The sequence below is a fragment of the Pseudocercospora fijiensis genome (genome assembly GCF_000340215.1).
Source record: "Pseudocercospora fijiensis CIRAD86 unplaced genomic scaffold MYCFIscaffold_10, whole genome shotgun sequence".
Taxonomy (NCBI): Eukaryota; Fungi; Ascomycota; class Dothideomycetes; order Mycosphaerellales; family Mycosphaerellaceae; genus Pseudocercospora; species Pseudocercospora fijiensis.
The window spans coordinates 1,048,529-1,057,907 of NW_006921541.1; positions in this window are offsets into that span (position 1 = coordinate 1,048,529).

Below are 9,379 nucleotides of genomic sequence, written 5' to 3' on the forward strand. Positions count from 1 at the left end.
CTTTATAGGAGCTATATTTAGACTAGTTTCTTTCCGGCGCTTATAGAACATCTTTTCTAGAATAGTCTAGTAATACTTAGGCTATTCTTCGTCTCTCTTCTATTCTAGCTTCTACTAGTATATATCCTTTTTTACTAGGTTTAGTAAGTACGTAACGCTATAGATATCCCCGAACAACTAGAAGGTAGTACTATAATATTTGTATAACTTAGTATAAGAGGTATCTATAGCTTTCGTTATAGCTACTTTTTAGAGGACGCTCTTCTTATCTAGCTTAGCTACGGTTTTGTTAAGCTCGTTAAAGAGCTAGTTATAGTACGTAAAGATAAGATAGATCGTCGGTCCTCGGATTCTTCTAATCGTAGTAGTAACCTTCGCGTAATACTTAGTAATATCTACGAGATACTCTATATAGCGCTATTCGGCGGCAGTAAGCCTAAGCTACTTAATACCCTCGGAATTCTAATAGATCTCGAGAGCGGTACGTAAAGTATATCCCTTCGTAACTATATAGAAAGTCGAATCGAACCGGGTCTTTACGTCTTAGGTAAAATAGAGTAGGCGCTAAGGAGGCCGCTTTTGCTATCGCTTATTCTATACGATATTCTAGGTATTAGATTTAGGGCGCTCGATTAGGTTCTTTTAAATAGCCTCGAATCGGTTATATCTCTATAAGCTTAAGTTCGTATATATTGCTAGACGACGAAGCTAGAGTAAAGGAGTTAGAACTATACTAGGTTGCTAGCTATAGGTACCGGCTACGGACAAAAGTTATACCTTATATAAAACGAGAGCGATACTCTCTACCTTATCCTATCTTATTACTATAACGAGTTTCTCGACTTTCGACTTCGCTTTAACCTTATCTAGGATCTTCTATTAGTCGTCGTTTAATAATGCAATTTTAAGCGTTTTTAAGAGGGCTCGGATTGCGATTTAAACTATATAAGCGAGGTAGGGAAACTTCTATAGGGATATAACTAGCAACAACGTCGGCTCCGATTTAATAGGGCTAGGGCTATTATTAGGCTCCTCTTTATCGTTATTATTGTACGTATTATCGTACGTATCCGGAATCGTAGCGAGCTTAATATTTAGAAGATTAAGCTAGATTATAGACCTTATAATCTCCTCTACGTACTCGACCCTATCGATACGATTAGTAATTTCAAAGACATATACAAGTAAATTGTATATATAACGCCTTATATAATATTCGATTATTACTAGCGTTATCCGTAGTAATCGAGATTAGTTTCGTTATTACGCTAAATCTGTCTATTACCGTATAGACAAGCTTCGCTATATCCTTACTAGTATAGGAACCTAGAATTTTAGGGAATCCGATTATAAGTTCCTAGAGCTTCTAATCCGAATTAATAAAGTATAGTATAATCGAAAGGAAGGAGGCTTTTATAGTCCGGCTTAACTAGCTATCGATAGTAATAGCTACTCGGCGATTATTATAGAGGATCTCCCGAATATCGTCTAACGTAGCCTCTTTATTCTTTTTGAATATAGTACGCTAGGTTGTCGCGCTAAGAAATAGGGGGGGGGGTAGTTTATAAGATATAGGTATATCTTCTATATAGACTCCCTTTTATAGAAGTCTTCCGGAAGACCGTTTATAGCTAGTATTTCGTTTACTAGTTGCCTAAAGTCTTCGGGGGAGAAATCGGTAGCCTTTAATCCTAGAGCTTCCTTAAGCGTAGCCTATAATAATGAGCTAGATCTATACGGTTAATTAAAGTAGCCGGCAGCTATAGCCGGTAGCTATAGCCGGCATTTTAGAAGACGTACCTCTATCTAGAACGCTATATCTATTTCAACCCTCCTTACTCCTTAAGATTCCCGATACCGTTTAGAATAGAGATAGTTAGTAGGCGATAAATTCCTATCCCTTAGTTTCGGATATTTCAAGATTAAACCGTAGAAGTTGTAGACAATTACTAGTTAACCTTTAAGTCGAGAAGTCGTATAATAGTATAATGTCCCCTCTATAAAGAACTTCTAGAATATATCTATTCGCTCTTTACTACCTTATCGTATCGAGTACCCCCGGAGTTTATACTCCTTCGAACGTAAGTATAAAGGGAACTGTGTCTTATAGACCTATTAATTAACCTACTCGGTATACTCGGGTTTCTAAAGATACGCCTAGCTAGCCTTTTCGAAGATATCCGGGTTAATACTCGATATTCTTATATCTCCGAAGAACCTTCTACTTAGACTCCGTAAAGGTGAAGACTAGGTAGTAGTGCCCTATAGTAAATTCCTGCTGCTAGGATTCGGAGAGGATAAATCTAGCCCTAATCGTCGTCTAGTACTTAATAGGCTTAAAGGCGAGTATATAACCTCCTCTCGACGTTGTCGTAATTATTAGAGCTAAAGAGGCTATACGTAATTAGTATATAACTAGGCCGAGTAAAGCTAGGGTCTCGATGCCTTAGGTACGTAATTAGTATATAACTAGGCCGAGTAAAGCTAGGGTCTCGATGCCTTAGGTAGGGCTTAGCGATTAGCGTTAGGCTAACTTGCCTACCTTCCTCCCTTTTCTCCTAGATCCTTATCGAATACTACTATACCTACTACTGCCCTATCTACCTGCTAATATAACCCCTATTATAAAGTATTTAATCTACTCTTTAAGGGTAGTAGCTAGATAGTCCTTATTTTAAGCTTTTAGCGGTATAGGTAAGATAATTAATAATCTAACTATACTACGCCCGAAAACGGAACCTATACGTACTATTCTATTAGGATAACTGTGCTAATTATTAAGCAAGGCCTTCTATACGGCCTATTATACTAAGTCGATCGCACTAGACCTATACCTACTAATTCCGCTATATCCGTACTATAAGGGGCTATAATATATTATTAGTGCTATCCCTTATAATAGCCGGCTTATTACGAAATACTAATAACAACCGCGGCGCTTCTAGTAGCGCTAGTAACGACAATTCTAGTAGTATAGTGCCTACTAAAGAGCCTACTAAAGAACCTATAGTCGAAGGGGATAATCTATTATTGCCTATTAACGATATTCTTAACAATATTGTTAATCGCCGATACGACCGATTAGCTTTCGGCCCCTAGCTAGTAGAGAGACTTTAAGGAAGCTACTTAGAACAGGCTCGCTACTCTACGTTAAGAACAATAGCTAAACGATAACCTCCTCGAGATTCTCTACCTATAGGAAGCCCTAGCAACTAATACTAAACTAATAGTAGGGCCTTCCTTACGATCCGTTTAGAAGAAGAATGCTAAGCTTAGGGACTACACTATGTTTAACGGCTCTAGTCGCAAGCAGTATAATAATTATATACGCGATTATAAGCTTAACTAGCGGAATGTACCGAGGGCTCTTCTAGACGACTATTTATTAGTCTTCTACGCTATATAGTATATTAATAGCGACCTAAAACGCACCTAGGATAACTATTTTAACTCCCTTAACGATTAGACTGCTGTTTAGTAGCAAACCTATAAGACTATTATATTAGATACCCTTAGAAACCCTATACTAAGGCAGCAATATACTTAGGACTAGTACCTTCGAGCTAAGCAAAAGACGGATTAATCGGCTCGCTTATTCGAGGCCTACTTAAAGACTCTTAAAGACGACCTTCTAGCTAAGACTAATTCTATATAGATCTCGGAAATACGCCTAAAGCTTAGATAGGAGCTTATTCTTAAATTAGACCGTCGACGTGTGTTTAAATAGGCTAACCTAATACGCATTTAATTTATAGTCGAAGTAGAAACAGCTAAACGAGCTATCTAGCTTTAATAACGACTAGAATCGAGGATCCAACCGGCTAGTACTAACCGTAGTAACTGTAGCTAAGGGGGAAACTAAGGTTCCTACTAAAGTAACAATACTAATAGTAGAAACAGTAATACCGACCGTAGAAGAAGCCGTAGCCGACGGCTATATAAAGGAGGCCGTAATAGGGGCCGTAGAAGGGGCTCGTATCCCTATAATGCTAATCGCTTAGCTAATAATAGTAGTAATATCGGTTATAGCGGTACCCTAACCGGATTGAAGTACTACAACTATAATAGTACTAGCTATCTACTAGGCTAATGCGACAAACCTAAGGACTAGGCCTAAATTAACCGCGCTTCCGCTAAGTATAGGAGGCACCTTTTAGCCGCTAATTCTATCCCTATCGGCCCTTTTAATTAGTCGAAAAAAAAATAAGCGCCGTACTAACTATTAGCCTTATATAGCGTAAAACTATCGATATTGTGCTAGCTATTATACGCACCTATCTTATATAGGATACGTATAGCACTAATTATATTAGGGCTAAAGAGGCTATACGTAATTAGCATATAACTAGGCTAAGTAAAGCTAGGGACTCGGTGCCTTAGGCAGGGCTTAGCGCTTAGCGTTAGGTTAACTAGCCTACCTTCCTCCTTCTTCTCCTAGATCTCTATCGAATACTACCTATACCTACTACTACCCTATCTACCTGCTAATATAACCCTTCTTATATAGTATTCGATCTACCCTTTGAGTGTAGTAGCTAGATAGTCCTTATTTCAAGCTTTTAGCGGTATAGCTACGAAAACTACTAATTTGCCTATATTGCGCCCGAAGAACGGGACCTATACGTACTATTCTACTAAAACAACCGTACTAATTATTAAGCAAGGCCTTCTATACGGCCTATTATACTAAGTTAAGTATATTAGGCCGACACTCGCTAATTCCGCTACATCCGCACTATAGGGGCCTATAATACATTATTAGTGTTACCCCTTATTATAATAGCCGGCTTATTACGAAGCAACAACAATCGCGGCGCCGCTAGTAGCGCTAGCAACGACAACGTTATTAGCATAGTGCCTACTAAAGTGCCTACTAAAGCACCTGCTAAAGAGCCTGCTACTAGGCCTACTAAAGAACCTATAGTTCTAGGTAATAATCTAGAATTGCCTATTAACGATATTCTTAACAACATTGTTAATCGACAATATAGCTAACTAGCCTTTAGCCCCTAACTAGTAGGGAGACTTTAAGAAGCTACTTAAAATAGGCTTACTGCCCTACGTTAAGAGTAGTAGCTAAAGGATAACCTCCTCGAGCTTCGCCGCCTTTAGGAGGCCCTAATAACTAACACTAAGCCGATAGTAGGGCCTTCCTTACTATTAGTCCTAGTCTAGAAGAAGGATGCTAAGCTTAAGGACTATACTGTATTTAATAGCTCTAGTCGAAAGCAATACAATAACTATATTCGTAACTATAAGCTTAACTACCGCAATATACCGAGAGCGCTACTAGATAACTATTCCTTAGTTGTCTATACTATATAGTATATTAATAGTAACCCTAAGCGTATATAGGATAACTATTTTAATTCCCTTTACGACTAGACCGCTGTTTAATAGTAGGACTATAAGACTATTATACTAAACACCCTTAGCAACCCTATATTGCGCTAGTAGTACGCCTAAGACTAATACCTACGTGCTAAATAAAAGGCCGACTAAACCTCTCGATCCTTCGAGGCCTACCTAAAGACCCTTAAGGACGACTTGCTACCTAAGACCGACTCTATCTAGATATCTAAGATACGACCTAAACTGAGATAGGAACTAGTCCTTAAATTGGACCGCCGCCGTATATTCGAATAGGCTAATCTAATACGTATTTAATTTATAGTCGAAGTAGAAATAGCTAAACGAGCTATTTAGCTCTAATAACGGTTAGAATCTAAGATACGCCTAGCTACCTATCGTAGCCGCGGAGGAAACTAAGGTTCCTACTAGAATAACAATGCTAACAATAGGAATAGTAACAACGACCGTAGAAGGGGCCGTAGCCGACGGCTATATAGAGGAGGCCGTAATAGGGGCCGTAGAAGGGGCTCGTATCCCTATAATACTAATCGCTTAACTAACAATAGCAGCAATAGCGGCTATAGCAATCCCCTAACCGGATTAAAATGCTTTAACTATAATAGCACTAGCTATCTACTAGGCTAATACGATAAACCTAAGGATTAGGCCCGAATCGACCGTGCTACTACTAAGCACTAAAAGCACCTTTTAGCCGCTAATACTACCCCTATCGGTCCTTCCTATTAGTCAAAAAAAGAATAAGCGCCGCACTAACTGTTAGCCTTATACGGCGTAAAACTATTAATATTGTACTAGCTATTATACGCACCTGTCTTATATAGGATACGTATAGAGCTAACTATAAGACTAAGGTTACGCTAGATCTAGGGAATTTAGTTAGTGCCCTTATTAGCTATTGCCTAGCTAAGCAATTAGACCTTCGACAATTAAATAGGGCTAACCTGCTAACCCTTGCTTAGTTTAATAACGCTCGGCACTTAACCTATAGAGCCTACTATATTCCTATAGTCCTAAAGGACGACCTCGGCAATAAGCGTTTATTAGACTTTACTACCTATATAGTAGATATAGACAGCCTTCTATCTAATATTGTTATTAGCAACCCTATCCTTAAGCACTACGCTATAACTATAGACTTAGGCCTCTAATAGTAGCGATTTAGGATCGCTAGGAAGGAGGATATTAAGTATATCGATATTAGCGAGTGCCCTAACGATATTAGGGTCCTATTTATCGGCAACCTAATACCTACCGTAGCTAACCTAATAATCGACCTATTAGGGGATAACGATAAACCTATGCCCCCTAATAGTATAGACCCTAATTAGCTTGCTCGTATACTATAGCCTATTCGAGAGACCTATATTAATGTATCGAAACACTACCTAGTATCGACATTGCCTATATTTAAAGAGACAGATTATAAGATTAACATTATAGAGGGCAAGGAGGTTCCTTTTAGGCTACTCTATAACCTTAGTAAAAGAGAGCTTGCTATATTGCGTAAATACCTAGATAAGAACCTAGCTAATAGTCGAATTTAGTATAGCAATAGCCCTACTAGTGCACCTATCCTATTCGTACTAAAGAAGGATAGTAGCCTACGCCTATATATCGATTATTATAGACTTAATACTATTACTATTAAAGACCGCTATCTACTTCTACTTATTAATAAGACCCTCGATCGCCTATCTAGCGCCTATTTCTGTACTATACTAGATATTAAGGATGCCTACTACCGTATCTGTATTCGTAAGGGCGACAAATAGAAAACAGCCTTCTATAATCGTTATAGCTATTTTAAGTACTTAGTTATACTATTTAGCCTAGCTAATGCCCCTGCTACATTCTAGTCCTATATTAATCGGGCCCTGTTAGGCCTGCTAGACTACCTCTATATAGTTTACCTAGATAATATCCTAGTCTATATCTATTTATCTAATATTGCGGAATACTAGGCTATAGTCCGCAAGGTACTCGATCGCCTAAGGACCTATAGACTATATTGTAAGCCTTCTAAATATACCTTCGCTACTAAGGAGGTAGCCTTTCTTAGCTTCCTCGTATTAACTAAGGGTGTTAAAGCTAATCCTAATCGGATTAAGACTATTACTAAGTAGCTAATACCTACTAGTATTAAGGAGCTTTAGTTATTGCTCGGCTTCGCTAATTTCTATCGTCGCTTTATTAAGGGCTATTTACGGCATATAATGCCCCTAACTAAGCTTACTAAAACTAAGGCCAACCCGTCTAGAGAGTTTAAATAGACTAACAAAGCATAAGCCGCTTTTAACGGTCTAAAGCAGCGCTTTACTAAAGTCCCCTTATTGCACTATTTCGTACTAAGCAAGTAGATCCGTATTAAGACTAACGCTTTATAGTTCGCTATATTAGCTATCATATTATAATAGGCTAATAATAATTACTAGTACCTAATCGCCTTCTTTTTACGGAAGATAATCGATATAGAACGTCGGTACGAGACCTGCGAGCAAGAGCTCTTAGCAATCGTAGAAGCCTTTAAGCACTAGCGCTATTATCTCGATAGTGCTTAGCACCCTATTTAGGTCTATACGGACTATAACAACCTCCGTAGAATTACGAAGGTTACTAGGGTTATAGGTCGATAGGCTAGATAGGCCGTCTACCTCGCCGGGTTCGATTTTAGTATATTATATCGGCTAGGCGTAAGTAACCCTGCTAATAGCCTATCGAGGCGACCTAATTATAATAGCGAGACCTAGTATATTAATTCTTTGTTTCTAACCCTATAGTATAAGATTGCTATAGCCCGTATTATTAATAAGCAAGCGTAGGATAAGCGGCTTACCGGACTCCGCGACAGCTTAAAGTATATTAATGCTCCTATTATATTAATAGTGTGTATTAAGGACACAGATAGGAGAAGTTATAATAACTCCCTAGTCGATATTGCTATATATAGTAACAGCGATCAAAGCACTACTATAGTTAATCCGGCTACTAGTACTATTAGATATATATAATACGTACCTCGTTCGATAGCGAGGGTGCTATTAAATAACCTTACAAATAGGAATAGTTAATCGTTTATAGATAAGCTATTACGTACTTAGTAGAGGGACGCCTTTGCTGCTAAACGTATTAATAAGCTTATAAGTAGGCGAAAGACCCGATCTAGTAAGAGTAACTAGTCGATCGATAATAAGGGTTACTTAAAGTTTAAGGGCAGATACTATATTCCCGCTAAACAATCGATTAGATAAGAACTTTTAAAGAGACACTATAATAGTAAGCTCGCTAGTTACTATAGTATAGAGAGGTCGTACGAGCTACTATCGCGTATATACTACTAGCTAAATAGTAAACGGTATATAAAAGAATATATACAGACCTATATAGTATATATTACAGGTAAGCAACGCGTACGCAGATGCTAGATATAAGACTTAATAGGTTCGATAAAGAGCTAAGTCTATCTACGTGAATCCGAATAGTTTTGTGCAGTGCGCTAAGCGCTAAGCAGTAGGTTAGAGTCGCGTAGGCCGAATACCTAAGGCTAGCGCTTTCTACCTAGGGCGTAGCCCTTTATATTACCCCCGTCCTCCTCCCCTTCCTTAGCGGGAATAGAAAGCCCTCCGTAGTTTCTATCGCTATTACTTTATCCGTTAGATCTATACCTATCTAAGCTTCTTTAGAGTAACGCGCTCGTAGTTTCCTCCTCTACGATCGGGGTTTCCGCTACTTTCCGGTCGGGGTTGCCGTACCTAGGGCTTTAACAACTATAACTTTCTTCGCGACTGCTAAACCGCGCTCTTTTACCTGCTTACCGCCTTCTAGAACGCGTCGTAACTGCGCTTTTAAACGCTTTACTTATAATCGCGCTTTCCTTTGCTTTCGCGACCTTTACTTCGGCGTCGCCTTCTAGGAGTATTAATATTTCCCTCTTCTTCTTTTTCTTCCTCTTTTCTTTATATATACCCCCTACTACTACTACTACTACTACTACTACTACTACTACTAT